We start from the raw sequence: 20,919 nt of genomic DNA, 5'->3' as shown, positions 1-20,919 counted from the left end.
TCTTTGCTCAGCCATGCTTGGTCTACTAATAAGCCCATCAAAGTCATTATTTCTGTTGCAGTGCTTTTTTATTGCTAGCATTTTTTTTTTTTTTTTGGTCCTTTCTTAGGATTTCCATCTCTCTGCTGACATTGCCCATCTGTTCCTGCATGCTGTTTACTTTATCCATTAGAGACCTTAGTGCATGAATCCTAGTTGTTTTAAATTCCCGGTTTGATTATTCCAGCATCCCTGTCATGTCTGGTTCTGATGCTTGCTCTGTTTCTTCAAATTGTGGGTTTTGTTGCCTTTTGGTATGCCTTGTAATTTTTTCTTGGTAGTTGGATATGATGTTCCAGGTAAAAGGAACTTCTGTAAATAGGCCTTTAGCAATGTGGTGATGTGTAGGGAGGGAATGCATTCTACAGTCCTATGGTTAAGTCTCAGTCTTTTAGTGAGTCTATGCCTGTGGACTGGGAACATCACAAATGTTTCTCAGGGATTTTTTTTTTTTTCTTCCTGATGAGGTAGGACAGCATGGCTAGAGTGGGTAGGGAGTTTAGGTACTTCTCTTCCCTAGGTCAGTTAGGCTCTGAAAATACCCCAGCAGGCTAGGCTCTGGTTAACTAGTTTCTCCTGAGGATAGGTCATGTTAAGAGTGTTCGGGCATATTTAAAAATAATTCCTTTTCCCAACCCCCAGCATGAAACTCAATGGGAATTTTTTCCTCTGATATTTACTGTGGGAATCTGCTTGAACTCCTGAAGGTAAATCTCACAGTATTGTGGGGGCCCTCCTATGATAAGATCCCCCTGGACTTTTTAACTCTCAATGTTGTCTACACTGTGTCTCCAGCAATTTGTCAATTACAGCTCAGATTTTCCTACTGTGGCTCTGGTTCCCACAGTGGTTTTCTGTCCTTGAGTCTGAGCCCTAGGAAGCCATGATTCCCTGTATTTACCTGTCTGTCCCTCTAATCTTGGGGGCAGTGGTTTGCCCTTGTCCCCCCCTCCCCTCTCTTATGGGTCCAAGAAGAGTTGACAACTCAGTGTGTTCAGTGTTTGACTTGTTAGGATGGAGAGTGGTGATTTCCAAGCTCATTGCATGAGGACCCGGAAACTGGAAGTCTTAATTTGTGTAAGATTTCATCTTAGCTTCCTAGATGGTCCCTTTGACTTTAGAATTCAGTGGATTTCACAAACAGAGAAGCTGAAGAGCTTGGGACTCAGTTCTCTTCCTCTCGTTTTTTCCTTAGAATCTGATCCTGATTCGCAAATACTCTAATTTGTGCTTTTTTTTGTCATCTATCCCTGTGAAACTCCCTAACACTATGCTGTTATTCAGAATCTTGAGCACTTTGTCTCACCTTGAGTGTGGATCCCACTCAAATGGGAGAAAAACAAACAAACAAACAAAAAACAACTGCAGAACGTTGTCATACCTCTCCAAAAGGTTTTGCCTTCTTAGGCATTTTGTTCCCTTTAAGTCCAGGTTGCTTCATCAGCTGTCTAATATGTTAAAATACGCACACACATTTTAAATTTTCTCTCTCTTTTCTAGTCTTTGGTAGGAACATGGAATTGCTAGAAGTCTTTTTATAACTTTTAGAAGCTGCTACTTAAATTGTTTCTAACATATTCACTGACACATTATATTTTTTTCTCAAATTTTATCTTCATTGCATCCAAAAAGACCACCAAACCTCATTTTCATTATCATACAGTTAAAAATATTTGAAATTTCCATTTTGATTTCTTTTGACCCAAGTTATTTAGCAGAGTTTTCTATTTTTTAGACATTTGAGGATTTTTCAGCTTTTTAAAAAAATTATTGGTGTATAATTGCTTTACAATGGTGTGTTAGTTTCTGCTGCATAACACGGTGAATCAGCTATACATACACATATATCCCCATGCCTCCTGCCTCTTGGGTCTCCCTCCCACCCTCCATATCCCATCCCTCTAGGTGGTCACAAAGCACTGAGCTGATCAGCTATCTTTTTGTTATTGCTTTTTAGCATAGTTCCACTGTGGCCAGAAAATTTATTCTGTATTATGAGAGCTTTTAAATTTGTTGATACATGCTTTATTGCTCGGCCTATAATCAATTTTGGTAAATGTTCCAAGCACGCTTGGAATGAATACATGTTCTTTAGTTGTTATTGGTGGCATTCTGTGTGTCAGCTTTAGGTTGAATTTTTTTTTTTTTTGCAGTATGCGGGCCTCTCACTGTTGTGGCCTCTCCCGTCGTGGAGCACAAGCTCCAGACGTGCAGGCTCAGCAGCCATCGCTCACGGGCCTAGCTGCTTCGCGGCATGTGGGATCTTCCCGGACCGGGTCACGAACCCGTGTCCCCTGCATCGGCAGGTGGACTCTCAACCACTGCGCCACCAGGGAAGCCCTAGGTTGAATTTTTTAAAAATAATTTTGTCTCATCTTCTATAGCTTTAGTGTTTTTTTGTGTTCTTGTTCTATTACTGAGAGGAATACCTGAAAAATTTCCCAATATATTTGTGGTAGTGTTTGTTTCTTTTTTATTTCTATCCATTTTTGCTTTACATAGTATAAACCTAGGTTACTGTATGCATACGAATTTAGAATTGATTACCCTCCTGGCACATTGACCCTATTATCATGCTGAAATCTCTCTCTACAGTTCTAGTAATTCTTACTGCCTTAAAGTCATCTTTGATGTTAACATAGCTATACCAATTTTCTATTTTTTTCATTTTATTTTGGCATATTTCCCATACTTTTATAATAACCTTTTCTTTACTTTTAAATGTCAGGTGTCTTTTTAAAGCAGCCTATATTTAGATTCTATTTTTAAACGCAGTGACCACTTTCATTTCATTATTTATTCCTCATCAAATTACTGGATTTGTTTATACGTTTGGATTTATGGATATCTATTAGATTACAAGTTTTTTTCCTGTTTCTTGCACACTTTTGAATTGATCAAGTTATTTTAAATTTATTTTTCTTCTTTATGAGATTGTTAGTTGCAAGCTCTTTTTCTACTTTATTACCCAAGAGACTACAACAAGAATCTTTCACTTAGTAAGATTTAATATCTCTGAATACTCTCCCTGCTACCTCCAAGATGCTAAAATTTTAAAATAATGTGACATTATAGACACCCCTGCAACTTTTGTGCTATTGTTTTCAAGCATTTTCATTTAATTATTATAAATATATTTATGTAATTCAAGCAACACATTATTATTAATATTTTGTAAATTTAGCATTTTCATTGTTCTTTGTATTTTCCTGCATTTCCATGATTCTGTTCAGTACTAGCTTTCAGAGAAGCTAGGACTTCAACAAAGGAGATAAATCAAAGAAATTGGAAAGGAAAGGAAAGAGTATTAAAATCCATTGATTTACTACTACATGTCAGGGCGTGTGCACTGTGTTGGTAACAATAAAATTAATGATGAATTTCCTGCATACCATGAGCCAGGCACTATCCTAATTCTCTATATGCAGTACACCTTTAAAGCGTCAGAAAAATCTTCTGGAATTTGGTTTAGCTCTTTATGATATATGGAAATAGGTAAAGCTCACCTTTCAGTCAACAAATATATATTGTATCCTTTTATGTGCTAGGAACAGTTTGAAATGTTGGGGATACAGGAAAGAAATGATAGGCAAAATCCTGGTCATTTTGGTGGCTACCTTCTGGCATGAAGAGATAGGCAATAAAAATAAACAGTTTAATATATGAAGGATCATATGATGTGAGAGATGATATGTGCTGTGCAGAAAAATAAAGTATACATTTGATGTGCTATACTAACAGGGTGGTAAGAGATGGCCTCATTGACAAAGCTGCATATGAGCAAATTCCTGATGAAAATATCAGACTCTAAAAATGAATTAGGGCTCAGAAAAGTTAATAATTATAAAATTTATAAAACCAATGAAATGCTGAGTCAGTCTCCCCAGTTACAAAGTCTGGGCTTATTCCACTGGTCCACAGAGGTAAGAAGAGTAGAAGTAGGGAATACTGAAACAAACAAACAAACAACAACAAAGAAACAGGCCTCAAGGCCTTTTCCAGATAAATATTTTCTAACCCTGTCATTTTTTGTTTCCTTAGCTCATCTATTCTGCTTCCTTCCTTAATGGCAAAAAAATTCTTATTTCTTAAAATTGATATGTATATATAAGATGTCCCAAAAATCTTAATGCAACTTGAAATTTGATAGATAAATCTACATACCCGTCATATAAATAATCAATCTTTTCATGCTATATATGAGGAAACAAGTACAGACATTCTAAATTTACTCAAAGTTGCATTTAAGAATCTCTCTCTCTGTTTCCTTATAATCAAGAGTCAATCACTACCAATTAAAAATGCATACACTGGTGATAAAGAGCAGTGAATTTTACTTTCATGTTAGGAGGAAAAATAAATTGTGTTTTACAACATCTCCTATTGTTCATATATTTTTTTCTCTAGCTCTCCTAAAACTTAACTGAAAACTATTTCATGAAAAAAATCTTATTGCAGTGGGGTGGGGAGAGAAGGAGCAACTAATGAAAAGAAGCTGAATTTCATCAAAGACTAATCTAGTATGCAATAGGTAGCGTTGTCAGATACAATACAGACACCCAGTTAAATGTATCAAATAAATAACAAAATAAACAATAAATAAGTTTTTTGTATAGGTATGTCCCAAATATTGCATGGAACAGACTTATACTAAAAAAACCCACTCATTTTTATCTGAAATTCAAATTTAACTTAAAATGCTGTATTTCTGTTTGTTAAATATGGCAACCCTAGTAGTAGGAACAACACATAAGATTATCCAGAAATTGAACCAATTCAGCAGAAAGAGAATTTGGATCCAGAAGGAAAATAGACTCCCAGGAAGTAGGCTGCCTTACTACCTCTGTTACTTCAGGAGTTTTGGATGTCCAAAAAGAAAAGGTAGGATATTAGGGGTGGGGGTTGATACATTTTAATCTATTGGGGTTGGGGGCAGGAAATCCCACATGAAATTTGAATTATTTTTACATAAGAAAACTTTATAAATACATTCCTTTCTCTGAAAGCAGTATGTTGACTGAGTTTCCTAGGTTAGATTAATTGATTGAGCCTCAATATCTCCATTGTCTTAATCTCCTTTCATAAATACTTTATGAAAGATTCTTCTAGTTATATTTTTCTATTTTCTAGAGGTAAATCCACACATAACTGCTACTTGCAGCTGCCAGAACATCCTTGAAAGCCACCTAACTACCCAATCTCCAAAAGATTCTAAAGAGAACAGTTTTTTTTTTTTTTTTTCGGTACGCGGGCCTCTCACTGTTGTGGCCTCTCCTGTTGCGGAGCACAGGCTCTGGACGCGCAGGCTCAGCGGCCATGGCTCACAGGCCCAGCCGCTCCGCGGCATGTGGGATCTTCCCAGACAGGGGCATGAACCCATGTCCCCTGCATCGGCAGGCGGACTCTCAACCACTGCGCCACCAGGGAAGCCCTAAAGAGAACAGTTTTAATGATCATTGTTAATCATCACGTTGATTCTTTTAAAAATTAATTATCACTTTCATGGTGTATTTTAGAAAATATCCCATATATGCTTACCAATTGGTATTTCCAAATGTAAATAAATATATATGCAAAAAGCCATGCTGAAGTTATACATATAAAGTAAAAATGGTTTTATTATATTTGTGGGCAAACTCTTCAGTACTTGAAACCATATTATGCAATGTGTTATATAGATATGACTCCATGTTAAAAAGTGCTTATTAGCATTACTAGAGATATAAGAACAAAGCAACACAATAAAGAAATACAGAAATAATTTTACAAAATTATAAGTGTATACTGTTACCATGTAGAAATGATTAAAACATTGACACAAATTACTGTGACATGCAGTATTATTTGCCAGTTAAGTATTACTTGGATATATTTGTTGATTGTGTTTCTTTATCAGTTAGTCAGTTTTACTGAGAATAACTAGAAGGGTGATCCAAATCTATGAATTAAACTTAGATTACTCATTTTTATTTTGCCATGTCATAATGTATTTCTCATCCATATAAAATTCCACCAGTTGAGTAAATTGTTTAAAATTTTTCACAACTATAATAAATCTATACAACATGATGAAATCCAAAGCTATATGGAGGTAACAATAATTATTAGCAACTATTAAATGTAAGTTATTTAACCAACTTGTTTTTACACAGCAGTAGAGGCTTTAAGTGCACTAAGCTTGTCAAAAATGTTTAAAGGCAGTTTGCATTTATATTCCAGTGCATTGCTTCTAAAGGTCATTTTTCTAAAGCACGCACAAAGAGACAAAAAGACAAAGAAGATGCATTTATTCTCATATTACCCTTTCATCAAAACTAGGACTGAATTGCCGTAGGGAAGTATGGTATTGGTGACATTTTCTAAGACAATGATATCTATTTTATATGGAACTTTTAATATTTAGACTTAAGAGGTAGAAGAAAAAATAATATACAACATTTAATATTGTGTCATTCTGTATTTGTATCATTCAGGCTCTCCACAGGAAACAGATTTCACACACAAACAGGGTGTATTTAAAATATATCTGAGGAGATATTAGTGAAAAGACTATTTACAAGTGTGGGCAATTAAGCAAAGCAAAAAGTTTGGGTGAAGCTACTTGGGGCTAGCAAGAACTGTTAGTAATCATATATCTGAAGAGGTAAGAGGATTGGGCAGTTACTAGAACTGGAAAATGTAACTATAGCTAGCTGTAAGAGGGGGCTCCCAGGAAGGAACTATGGTGTTTAATAGATTCAACAGGAGTCACTGTAATGTGTATCCCAGTCTCAATGGCCCCCTTCCATCCTATCTTTTGCAAGTGTTTCCCACTGATTAAATCCAACCGTATGGGAAAGGAGCTCATTGATGCATTCTATAAAGTTAACTTCTCAGGAAACAGAATATGGTGGGAAAGAGTGAGGAGAAGACCTGGAGATGCAAACAAAAATACCCAGCACAGTCCACCCCTTTTGCTTCTCAATATCTACTCTTATTCTTTTTCTTGATGAAAAATGTGTGAGCCCATGCAAAATATCATAAGCTCTCATTTAATCATGGGATGATAGCACTGTAGATATATTCCCACCTAAAGTATGTCTTTAGCCACCACCATTTCTTAATATAAGTGGAGAGAAACAATTAATATAAAACCTGACTTTAACAGTCCCATTTCTGCACCTTGTGTTTCAACACCCATTTAATGTTCCTTTTACCCTATGTAATTACCTAGAATGGATAAGACTCTTTATCAAGTGCGGTGACCCAAACGTTTATTCTTGAGATCTGAATCTTTTTGGCCCCATCTTTATTAGACTGCTGAGTGTTCCATTGATTACTACTGGGAAAAAGTGTACTAAAAGGTACTAAAAGCCAGTGAATCCTCTAGTTCCAGACATTGTCTTTCTTGTCCTATTATATAGCAGCCATCCACTTTCTCCTTGATAATGAATATCAATCACTTCATCAGGATACTGACCCTTTTCACTGAATGACGTGAGGAGCACAAAGAGTAATTTCAGGTTTTTTTGTTTTGTTTTGTTTTAATTTAAAGGAGCGTAACTGTGTTCTCTAGTAGAAGCATTTCTACCTTGGACACTGAGACGTCTAAGGCACCAAAATCAAGGTCATGGAAACAGAAAGCAAAAAATGCTTCTGGTGATTTATTTTATGCTATAGTAAAAAAAGAACACCCCTACCTCTAACCCCTTAGTTTCCCCATTCTAAGTACTCTAGCTATAGTAAAGGGAGAACCATATAGTGGCTTCTGGTTTATGGCATATATTACATGATAAATGGAGAATGTCGTGACCTTAAAGAGACTTGTCTGTCCCTCAGTGGTATAACTAAACTTTCAGCAGGTTGTTCCACAATTCTATAAAGCCAGCTGCAATTGAATCATGAGTACGTGCTAAGTAAGTAAACTTCATGGATGCCAGCTCATTGCTTCACTTCTTTGCCATACAAATGAATAGCATACACTTTGATTGGTGGTGATGTTATTTGACATGTTAGGATATCTGAAATTCCCTGAATAGTGTCACTGGCAGAAGTGTTACAGACAGGAAGGCATATTTGCATCCCAGATTTTATATATACATATCTACCCCTGTGCGGGGATAGGTCTGATAGATACGATGAAAGGGGACAATGTAATTAGCCTGCTACCAGGAGGATGGCTACTCTTTGGGGAAATAATACATTATTAGGTGCTCAGCATTAGCCTCTGGGTTCCAGCAGTAACCAGATCAGCCTTGGTGAGGATAATTCTAAGTAACCAAAGTCATGCATGGCCTTTATGCCATCCTCCATGGCTACTTCATATGCAGCTGTATCAAGCAAGCAGAAGGATGTTTGGAAAAGAGTCAGTGACATCATCTGAAGGGTCATAGTCTCTCTCCTTTTATTTAAAGCCTCCTCTGAAATGAATCTTCTCTGACGATCACTTACAGCAAACACAATTACCTTCATCACTGATGCCTATATCCAGAAGTTCTTTCAATTATTTCTTGTCTAGACTTATCACCAATCATGCAAATCTTTTTCTTTTCAAAACCTTGATAGGTCATCCAACCCATTAGCTAGCATAGGCATTTTCTTTAGACAGACTCTCCTTTTACATGAAGGAGACAAATAGGTGTACTGCCCCAAGTTCTGTCCACTAGGAGAATTTCCCTTTACTGAAAATTTCAGTCTTCCCCTGAGTGGGGCCATAATACAGTGGCTATCCATTGCTAGGTGGTGTCAGTATAGTATGTGGGTGGCTGCTTTTTCCTCCAGCACAAGGTGCTCATAGAGAACTCCTTTTGAAGCTTGAGATGTGATATGAAGGAGAGAGAGTAAAACAAAAGGAACAGCTACCATGGGTGTCTAAGGTATATGTTTGTGTAGTGTACTTGTTTCCTCTGATCCATCTTTGTTTTGTTCTTACACACTTTATCTCCAGTTTTCAGTGGAATGTTGAGATATACACCCAGCTTTATGACTTAGTGAATTAGATAATGCCCAAATCATCATAGGTATTTTAGGTCACACTTCTACTTGGTGCTTTATCATCAGGAGTTTGGATACTAGAAACACCCCAGGAGCAACTTTTCAAATGGCCTCTGAGATTGGCAGGTGAAACATTTAATAGTGGCAATATCTAGATCAGTCTGGGTGAGGGGACATCTATGATGTTGAACCCACAGAAGTTTTATCTTTGAGAAAGAGAGCATGGCCCTAGTATAAAACTCAAACTGAGTCTGAGCCATGGTTTCTTCTTAAGTGCTGCCAGAGGCTCCACTACAAGTTTCTGTTTTTTTCCTACTGCAGGGAGTGGCAACTTTTTCTATAAAGAGACAGGTATTAAATATTTAAGGCTTCATGGGCCATACAATCTCTTTCACAACTATCCGTCTTTGTCATCATAGCACGAAAGCATCCATAGACAATAAGTGAAAGGAGAAGTGTAGCTATATTCCAATAAAATTTGTTTTGTGGGCATGGAAATTTAGATTTCATGTAATTTTCACGTTATGAAATATTACTCTTGATATTTGTTTCAACTATTTAATAAAATAGAAACTATTCTTAGCTTACAGGTTATACAAAAATAGGTGATGGGCCAGATTTGGCCAACAGACTGTAGTGTGGCATCCCTGGTCTATTGGGCTGTGAGGCCCAAGTAGCAGGGCAGCTTGAACTGCAGGCTGGACCTGCTGAATAAGTGGTTCTTGCTTCAGGTCCTCTCAAACTAACAGTTTTATGGATTACCCAGTAAAACTATTGATGTAGCATACCAAATTGTGGTATAACTTGACTTCAAAATCCAAAAACATAATGACATATGGTCACTTTCTGTTTGTGGTGAATGGTGAAGTAACTTATCTCTCCCTTTAGAAAGGATATTCTGATATGATGAATCATAGTCTGCTAGGAACTTTACCAATGTGTCAGGCCCCTAAACATTCACAGAGTATACCTCTCATCCTTTGGCATGCATAAATCTTACTGGGACATCTAGAATATTTACTGCTCCCTGATTACCATATCTATCTGGCACAGCATCTTCAATATAAATGAGGAACATGATGTTCTATTGATATTTCTTTTCAAGATGCTTTACAGATGCTTTTTCCAGTTACAACTCTGTTGAGCATTATTAGGTCCTGAATATTAGTTAGAATATTGGTTTAGCTGATGTAATACTGTTTTGTTGTAACAGAAATTATTTCTCTGTGTATAATAGATTACAGTTGACTCTTAACACAGGTTTGAACTGCACAGGTCCACTTACATGTGGACTTTTTTTCAATAGTAAATACTATGGTACTACACAATCTGAGGTTGGTTGAATCCACAGATGCCGAACTGTGGATACACAGGGCCAACTATAAGTTATTTACAGAGTTTTGACTCTGCAAACGGGTCAGCACCCCTAACCCCCATGTTGTTCAAGGATCAGCTGTGTATAAGCAAGTACAGGCATATATACTGTACTGCTGGGTTGGGAACCTACATCTCCCTATTAAGTAACTCTTCTTGAGTCCTGCTCTTACCTGCATAATTCACCCTAAGTCTGTATCCCTTTCAGCAGGAAGGAATATGAAGAAAGTGATGGGCATGTCCATTCCCTTTAGTGGGACAACCTGAGAAATGAACACATTGCTTCTATTAATATTCCATTGGTCAGAACCTAGTCACCAGACCAGAATTAGCAACAGCAAGGAAGGCTGCATAATGTATCTTTAGCTGGCTCCCCATGTGCTCAGATTTAGGGATTCTAACATTAATGAAAGATGGATGAACAAATGCTGGGCTAATATGTAATTTATTATTCTATAGAGACAAGTTTTTTAAAGAATTCTATGTTCTAGTCAAATAACCATGACTCATTCATAGAGATGACTAAATTTAACATAAACAGTTGTCTCATTGAATAATAGAATATTAGAACTAGAGAGAAACTTGAGATGATTTAACCCTAAACACTTATTCACATAAGAATAAAGTGAATCCCAGAAAAAAAATTAGTTAAGGTAGCAGAGCTACTTCCTGGCAGACCTGGCATTACATCCAATAATCCTACTTTATAGTCTTTCTTCTTTCCACTAGTTCATAGTATTTATCTTATATCTAGGGTTTGTGTAGGAATGAAAAGATGGGTGAGGCACAGTCTGGCAGATAGACAGTAGCCCACTGGAACCAACAATATAATAAGAAAAAATATATGCAAATAATTAAGGATAAACCAAAATGGAATAAAACAAATGATTTCATAGAATGCTGAAACAAAGAAAAAGCAATGCATTCCCGTGTGTGAAAAATAGGATATTTTATGTATGAAGTATCTTTTGAATTAAATATATCTTCATAGTAAGATATTAATAATAATTTTTAAAATAAGCAAAAAACTACCTCTGTTATCTAGAATATTTCAAATTGCTTTAAATTGCGCTACACTGGACTAGAAATGTAAGCACCAAACCAAGACAAAATTTAATTTATAGTAATATATCAAAGACTTAATTAGCAGCAAGCCTTTATATGTCTCCAAAAATGCTAATAGAATGTATTTATATGATCAGCATCTACTATGGTCAAGTGCTATTCAAAGTACTGGGTTTAAACTGATAAATGGCACAGAATTGCACCTCCAAGGAAATGAATGGAGTTTAGAGACCTCAATGAATCAATATACAAAAAGCGCTTAGATTTTGCCTAAGCTTATTGAAAATGTTGTATGATTGTTTGATATTAGTATTGCTTTTTCTCATAATGGATATTCACTTCTGCAATTTTGCTGATATTTGATAGAAATGTCCTAATCATCAAGACATCTATAGTGTTCCAGTGCAGTAACAGTTATTCCCACATGTAAATTTTCTTGTATGAATAAATATATTCATTAATAGGTCATGTTTGACTAACTTTTGTGTGATGGTAACTGTACTATATCATGGATGCTAAACCGTGTAGTTACAGCAGCCATGTGGAATAGGGAATGAATTATAAAATTATAAATGAATTATAAAATTATAAATTATACAATGTTGTAAATACAGTGTATGTCAGATCTGTGGAGAAAGTTATGGCTAAATTTCTTTTGGAAATAAGAAAATTCATCATATATTTTTCTAGAGTGTGATGCATGAACTGAAACTTAAAAGACTAATAGAATCTTGCCAGACACATAGGTGGGGAAGGGGAGGAGAGCAGTGGGACGGGAGTGGAGCTTGTACATTCCACAGAAGAAAGCAGCAATGAGGAGAAGCATGGTGACCTTGCAGAGCTTTATAGTATGGCTTTGGATGCAGTTCTGAACACGGTGAGGAGTGAGTGAGGAGTGAAAGGAATGCGAAACCCAGTTCCGGCCAAGGTAGAAAGTTTGACTTTCTCCTCTAGTCAAATGGAAGCCATTTAATGGGGAGTAAAATAACAAGATTGGCCTTTTAGAAAAAGTCTTCTATATCCATGTAAGATAAAGATCATAGAGTAGCAAAACTTGGAGCAAGAAAACTCATTATATGACAGTATTGAAGTGTAAAAGTGCACAAACCAAGATAGTAGGCAAAAAAATGGAGATTTTCTTGAAGAAACATATGGCTGCCAGGTCTCAGGTTGAATTTAAGATGCGTTTCCAGTCATTTTAGGAACAAAAGATAACATGTAGAATATCTTATATATAAACTTTGGTGTTAATTTGGATAAAAACAAACAATATATGTATGTATAAGTTGCAGCATGTTAAGGAATATATATTTTCTTTTCAACTATTTAAGAAAATAGAATGCTGTTCAGTATTAGCAAAGATAACTTTTAGGATAGCGGGTAGGCAGTATTTGATCTGAAGTGTGTGTCAGCTGATTTTTTTCTAGACTTTCATAATTTAAAGCAAAACCATTTAGGGTGTACTGTTACTGCCACCATTGTTTCCTACAATTTAACATATTGTTAATGAATTTATTCTGAACACTAAAGACTTGAGTTTTGCCTGTAGAATTAATAAGACCTGGTCAATCAGGTCACATTTGTCATCATTGTCACTGATCTTTAATGCTGACCCCAAGATCTCCTTCTTTGGAGAAGAGAGAGATGTTCAGCCTGAATGCTCATCTGATACTGGCTTTTGTACAGAAAGCAATAAACACTTTGTCAATTATAGTCAACAGAAATTTTCGCTCTTCATACCTAATAAAAAATTTAGTTTCCAAATTCCTAAGGAATGTTCTTACACTCCCTCCCCTGCCCCTAGTTAGTTTTTAAGGATGCAATTATATAAAGAATTAGATTGAATTGTCTGATGAAGAATCATGTTATCTGAAACCTAACATGAAAGTTTGGAACCAACAGGCCAAGTTTGTATGTAAGAATTTATCCAAGAATCATTGAAGTTGGATATTATGATAGAAAAATATTTTCATCTGAAATATTCAGGGAAGACGTTATTGGATCAGATGAGATTTGAAATGGATTTTGGAGGAAGAAAAGAATTTTGCTAAGAGACATAAAGTCATCTCATGTATAAATCATCCTATAAGCCAAATCAGTATGTAACAAACATAAGATAAATTCAGTGGACAATATTTAATACATTATAACTTGACTGGATTAGAGAATTCAAAAGGGAAATTTTAGATAAACTAGGAGGACTGTAGAAACTAGATTATAGAAGCTTGTGAATTGTCAACATAAGAATTTAAATATGTTTTAGACGAGAACTCTGGGTAGTTTTGTGAGCAAGAAGGCAATTTTATTAGAGGCTTTTTAATAATATCACACTGGTGGCATTTATGATGATTTGATAGGAGAGGAAAGCTAATGATGGTACAGCTCTTCAGAACTTTTCAATTCTCTAGGTATGAAGAGATAGGCCCTAAAGGTAATGTTTGTAAGAGATAAGTGTGAAAAATAATTCAAAGGAATTAGTTAAATATCATGATTAACTGTTTACTGAGAACAAAAGAAAGAGTAGAATTAAATATGATTTTAAGTAGAATTAAATATTATTTTAAATATGATTTAAAATCAAAAGTCTGGCTGGCTTAACTGGTTTTTCTGCTTAGGCTCTCACAAGGCTGAAATAAAGGCATCAGCCAGGGTAGAAGCTCTTATTTGGAGGCTCTGAGGAAGAATCTGCTTTTAAGCTCATTTGAGTTGGCAGAATGCAGTTCCCTGTGGCCATAGGTTTGAAGTCCCTGTTTCCTTTTGGACTGTCAGCTAGCAGCTGTCTCAGCCCCCCAGAGTCACCTCTCTAGTCCTTTCCACAAAGCTTCCTACATATTCAAGCCACCAGTGGAGGACAGACTCCTCCTCATGCTCTGGAGTCCTGGCTTGCCCTTCTGCCTCCAGCTGGAGAGAGAACTCTGCTTTTAAAAGGCTCATGCGATAAAATTGCAACTTCTTGGATAAACTTCCTTTTGATTAATTCAAAACTAAGTGCTTAGCAACCTTAACTGAATCTACAAAATCCTCTTTGCCATCAAAAGCATAATCACAGTTTCTGAGATTACAAAGAAACCAGGGCGGGAGGGTCACTCTAGAAAGCCGCCTACCACATGGAACATTTGTTTTACTTTTGTAGTAGAATTTTTAAATTTTCAAGATCTCCTAAATGTAACGTTTTTCACATTTCTCTCATTTTATTATGTATAGTTGTCCTATGGGCATTACAAATTCCATTTTCTCAGATGTTAACACTTTTTTTTTTTTAAAGTTTGGTATCTCACTTTCATAGTAGTTTGCTATAGCTCAAAGATTTGCCGGCAGTTTATGTTTGGTTTTGAAGATGCCTGTCCAACAGGTGAGGGTCTGTGGGGGATGCAGGTAATGCTGGTCTTTGGGGTGTTGACAGGACCCCCTCAAGATAGTTAGCAGTAACCTTGGATCATCCCCTTAGGCCTTAGTCCAAGCATCCCACTCAATACTTTAGTCTTTGGCCAAATGCCCTGGTCAGTGAAGTCACAGAGGGACAGGCTGTGAAGCTCCCAGGCTAAGTGGCTCTAAGTGGCCCAGGTGACTCTTCCTGCCCCAAACTTACCCTACTTAAGCATGTTCTCCTCTGGCTTATGACTACTTCCAGGTTTGTTTCTTAGTATATCTAACAGTACCTGCTTTCTAGCTTTCAGGAATTCCACAACATAGCTTTCTTTCTTATTTTATTGTGATAACGGGTTTATTCTGTCATTTCATAGGATTTTAACAGGTTTGTCATCTTGATCCTCTCATAGAGCATTCACTTTGTAAAAAGCACCTTGTTGTACTGAGAAGTACAAAGATGTATAAGACATGATTGATTCTTTGCTTTTGTGGGGAAGAAGTATTAAATAAAGAATTTACTGAATTTGTCATACATTCAATAAACACATATTCTAGTTCTTCAAGTTACCAGATATTGTGGTGCTTAGATAAAAGGGCAACCAATATGGGCACAGTCCCTGCCCTAACAGAGGTGACAAACTAAAGATGATATTTAAAAATAGATGAGCATTCATAAGTAGGAATGATAAGTATCAGGATAGGTGGAGGAAACACAATATAGGTTAAACACAAAATAGGTTAAAGTACTCTAGATGTGGTGGGGAGGGAAGAGCCGTGAAAGAATTGCCCTCCTCTGAGATCTGAGAAAAACAAACTGACAATAAAAAAAAGGAGTCTGATAAAGCTGGTATTCTATGGAGATATGTGTCTCTGGTTTGAAGTGCTATCCTTGTAGCTACATAGGTTTTTTGGCCCTGGCCTTGGGGCTGCAGTCTTCAGGCCCATTTTCAGTTAACCCTCAGATGAGAATATATCTTATTACAATTTGTTATGTGCCAAGGCCATACTGATATGCATGACATCTACTTATGTTCCTATACAAAAAGTGAATCCACAAATCCTTTTAATCAATTACTAAGTACATGGGAACAATTATATGCTAAGTATTGCATAACTGTATGAATATGTGTGCTTATATAAATACTTGGCACATTGGAATATAAGAAAAAATAGACACAAAAAGGAAACTTTACCCCTGAAAATTTAGTCAAGCAGTAAATTATAATCTATTGATTCTTTTGTATCACCTTCAGTTTCTAAGGAAAGTAAAATTTCTTAACATATTATGGAATTTTCTGAGAGGATCCCAGTAGTTCCAAAGGAATCAAATTACATCCTAACTACATGGCTGAAAAATAAAATCAAAATTCCTTACTAACTGAAGAAAGGAAATACCTTTACAGAAGAATTTCATCAAGTAAACGTTTTCTTTCCTTATTGAATCAGAGCTGTATTTAATCAAGGCATGAGTGGACTGCCAAGTTCTCTTCTTACGTTTTACAAGAAATAAAGCATCCAAAAATAGATTTCTGCTTCTTAGTACATTCTAAGTCACTGATGTTTCAAATCTCAACTAAGATTGTACTTTCACAGATTAATTCAAGTGGAGGGATGAAGGAATATTCCTTATAACTGAAACAAAAATAACATGAATGTAACGTGAAAGATCAGCTTGGGTTCTATGTATGGCAAAAAAGAAGATGATAATAGGTCCGGTTTCCTTATAGCTTAATTGTTGTATAATTGGTACACAAAAAACTGCAAATATTTTAATGTATACAATTTAATGAATTTGGACATACGCAAACACCTGTGATACCATCACCACAATTGAGGTCAAGGATAGATCCAACACCTCCCAGAGTTTCCTTGTGTTTCTTTGTTGTCATTGTTGTTGTGTTTGTTTGTTTTGATGTGTGTGTGTTAAGAACACCTACCATGATATCTGCCCTCCTAACAAATTTTGAAGTGAAATAGGTCTGTTTTTTCAACCTTTGTTTGTAGAGATAGAAGACCCCCTCCAAAATCCTGCCCAGAGTGTGACTAACTGTTGGACTATCTCTTGACTACCTTTCAATGACAAGTAAAACTTTGCTTTCCATCACCCCCCTATAAGTATACTGGAATGAAATTGCAAGACTGCTCTTAAATGAACATATGGCTAAATGAGCTCTACAACAGAAATAGACTCGATATTGAGCTTTGTGCAACAGTAAATTGCATGTTTAATTGCCTGAAGCAGTAGTACATGTGACCTTATTTTATGGCAATTATATTTATGGAATCAATTCAAATAGGAAATCCAAGATATCTTTTTCAATGAAGAAATTGCAAGAATAAACTGCACAAATCTTCAAATTTGGTTTAACCTTGCAGAAATGTACTGACTGTTCATTGATTTTTTTTTTCATGTATGAGAAATATATATGGTTAAGAAGGTGTCAAATTCAATAAGCAAAAAGCCTTGCTGTGGTTCTTCCCAAGAAGAATATTATTTCTCAAAAGAAGCAAAAAAATTCTACTCACAAATAACGCTACAACAAACCAAAGAGATTAACTTTTGAAGCACATAATGCTTTGGTTGGGTTTATTTCATTATATTTCATCTACCTTAAGCCATTCATTGTAAGATGCACCATTATTTTACCATCTATACCAACAGTAAGGAAAAAATGCTGCCAATTAAAGGATAACTCAGTGTTTTAACAATTGTCTTACTCAACGCAGGAAATAGTCACACTAACTTTTCCTCTCTTCTGGGGTTTTAGTAATGACTTCTGCCTTTAGCTACATTGTGGTGAGCAATAGTCTACTACTGATCTTAACAACAAAAGTTAAACTGCTTCTTGAGGATATCTTTCTCCCTGAGATCCTATAAGCACTTGGCTGCTGCTTTGCAAGAAAATGAGGAATTATAGTCAGTTCTCTAATGATGAGTATTTTTTTCACAAATATCAAATTTACCCCCCCATTGATCACTTTTCACGCCTTCCTGAGTACGTAGTAACTTTTTCATTTAATGCCAAATCGTGGTGTAATCCTTTAAAGACATTTTAAATGGCAATTACACTTAGCATGTGTTGTAACAAGAGGACACATAACTCTTTTGAGAGAAGAAGAATATGCAACTATGGCTAAATGTGTCCACACAAACAAGTAATGAAACTACATCACAACTGCCACCTGCCCAAAAGTGATAATAAGAGGGTATAATTGTAATTCACATCAACTTAAGATCAACACACACACACACACACACAAATATACAGCTAAAAAGGAATAAAGTATGATGGAAAAACATCCTGAGTTTCTTACTTTGATTTCTCTGAAGTTCTTTATAGTTAATTTTGGTTCTCACTTCCTAGAATTTGTTATGTGGTTACAAAACTTTTATCTCAAATCCTGTCTTTTTCATAATCTAAGTACCTAAGCACCGAGATGAGGAAGAAAACATTTCAAACACTTCCTAGGTAGTAAAAGCTATTGTTTACAAGTTTTTATTTTGTTTTTTGGGTTTTTTTTGGAGAGTATAGGAAACAATAGAATTTTAAGTGTGCATCACATTTGAAAAGATGCTACAAGATTCAACTAATCAAGTTAGTCACCCCCTCTCTCTCTCTCTCTCCCTGAAACCTCTGATAACCTCCATTGAGTCCTGTGGGTGAGAGATTTGCAGCCTGCCCCCTAGTGGCCTAAGGCTTTTGCTTACTGTGTTAGCCTGTTGGGCTGCCATAACAAAATATTTACCGTAGACTGGGTGGCTTAAACAAAATAAATTAATTTTCTTACATTTCTAGAGGCTAGAAGTTCCAAATCAAGGTTTGGCAGGGCTGGTTTCTGTTGAGGACTCTCTTCCTGGCTTGCAGATGGCTCCTTTTCTCTATGTCTTCACTTGGCATGTGCATGTGCATGTGCATGGGGTTGAGTGAAGAGAAGAGAGAAAGGGAGAGACAGGTAGATAGATGAGAGAGAGAGAGAGAGAGAGAGAGAGAGAGAGAGAGAGCGCCTCTTCTAACAAGGACACCAGTCCTATCAAATCATGGCCTCACCCGTAAGATCTCTTTCACCCTTAATTACCTCTTTAGAGGCTCTATCTCAAATATAGCCACAATAGGGGTTATAGCTTCCAAATATGAGTTTTGGGGGTCGGTGGGGCACAAAATTCAGTCCATAACCCCCCCACTGGTTTAAAACTTCTACTTCCCATGTAACTTAATAGCAACAAGTATTGATATGCCCCTGACTTCTTTTTTTGGGGGGGGGAGATGAAGCTGTTTAATGAACCCTACCCCACCTACAAAATTTAAGTAGTCTAGCTTTATTTATTTATTTACTTTTTATTGAAGTATAGTTGATTTATAATGTTGTGTTAACTTCTGCTGTACAGCAAAGTGATTCAGTTATACACATATATACCTTCTTTTTTATATTCTTTTCCACTATGTTTTATCCCAGGATATTGAATATAATTCCCTGTGATATACAGTAGGACCTTGTTGTTTATCCATTCTATATGTAATAGTTTGCATCTACTAACCTGAAACTCCCAATCCGTCCCTCCCCCCTCCCCGATGTTTAATAGAACTAATTGTAGAAAAGATTTTCCCTAAAGCCAAGTAGTTGTCTCAGCCACTTCTGTTTAGGGAAAGTAGTGCTTGCATAGTTCAAGGTCAGTTGAAAGAGTTTTTAATCCTAAGACCCCACATAGCTGACAAGGGCCACAAACTGACATTTGTTTCTCTTAGAACTGGCATGTGGCTAAGACAATTCAAGACCAGTGACTTTGCTGAGGTTTGAACAGAACAAGGACCTGGCTCTGGAAATTTTATGGCAAGATGGAGAAGAGAAGAATGCTTTCTTCCTACAGGCAGCTCATTCCATAGAAAAGAAATAAGAAGGAACTGCTTACACATGCCAATTTCTCCTTCTAGCCTCACACATCAGATAAAAGGGCAGAGAGACCAGAAGTGATACTGTTAGTTGAGTTCCTTCCACATGAAAGGAAATATCAGGAGGAAGAAAATGTATTCCTTCCAAGAGACCTCAAACAGAAAATTCTAAATATTTCATTTGTAATATTTTGCTGACAATAAGACAAAAGACAAAAATCCCAATATCAATATTACCATATGAAGTGATATCATAGAGAATAATTTAATAAAAAATCTTTATACCACTTGATTGTTATGTCTGTGAAACATTCCTGTTGCAGAAGACATGCAGAGTTTTTGTGCATCCATCATCCCTGTTTTTAATTAGACTCCTGAGTTTCCTTTGGGAAACTCTTCTTCCTTCATGGCCTGAAATCTTGGGAACTGTCAAATAAAGTGACGAAGGTTATATAAACCAAATGCCAAATAAAGTCTTTAAGGGTCCTTGAATCTTGGGTAGGGTTCTGCAAATAGGAAAGCAGCCCTGAAAGTAATGCTGCTTTGATTCCATTACCTGTTTCTTTTAGCTTTTTTCAAAGCCAGGTTGTTTAGCTTTTCCTTTGATTCTTTAACTATTCTTCAAATTTTAATTAATGTGTTTAATTAGTCTTTGCTTAAATACCACTAGTGATAGAACCAGTTACCTCATGTACTATCTTTATATGTTAAAAATACTCTCCCTTTTGTAGAGCTGAAACTTGAGCCCTATAGCTTCCTCCATTAGTAGTTCTTTTATTTCCCTAGGGATATAAAAAAAAGAGATCCAAATCTTCTTCCATAGTGCCATTCTTTCAAATTATTGAACTCTTTATTTTTTCCATATTAATTCCATATTAGTCCCTTAGAACACTTTCTTAGATGGCATGACTTACATTGTTACTATCCTTTTTTTTAAATCATCACTAATTAATCTTACTACTCTAAAAGCGAAATGTACAAAATTGACTATAATGTTTTTTGTGTGCTCAATTGAATGCAGAGAAAAATGAGACTATTAACTATTCATGTCTTAAGTCTCTCCTTTAGTGGTCTTGTCCCCCATGAATAGAAGCTAAATCATTTTAGATGTTGGTATAAATACAACCACTATTACTACTTTATAATTATATGTGCATAAATATATACATATAATTATTTCATAATTATTTAAAGATGCTTTCCATAGATA

This window comes from Monodon monoceros, unplaced genomic scaffold, assembly GCF_005190385.1.
Source record: "Monodon monoceros isolate NGI ecotype Baffin Bay Population unplaced genomic scaffold, NGI_Narwhal_1 Super_Scaffold_1, whole genome shotgun sequence".
Lineage (NCBI taxonomy): Eukaryota > Metazoa > Chordata > Mammalia > Artiodactyla > Monodontidae > Monodon > Monodon monoceros.
This window is presented reverse-complemented; position numbering follows the sequence as displayed.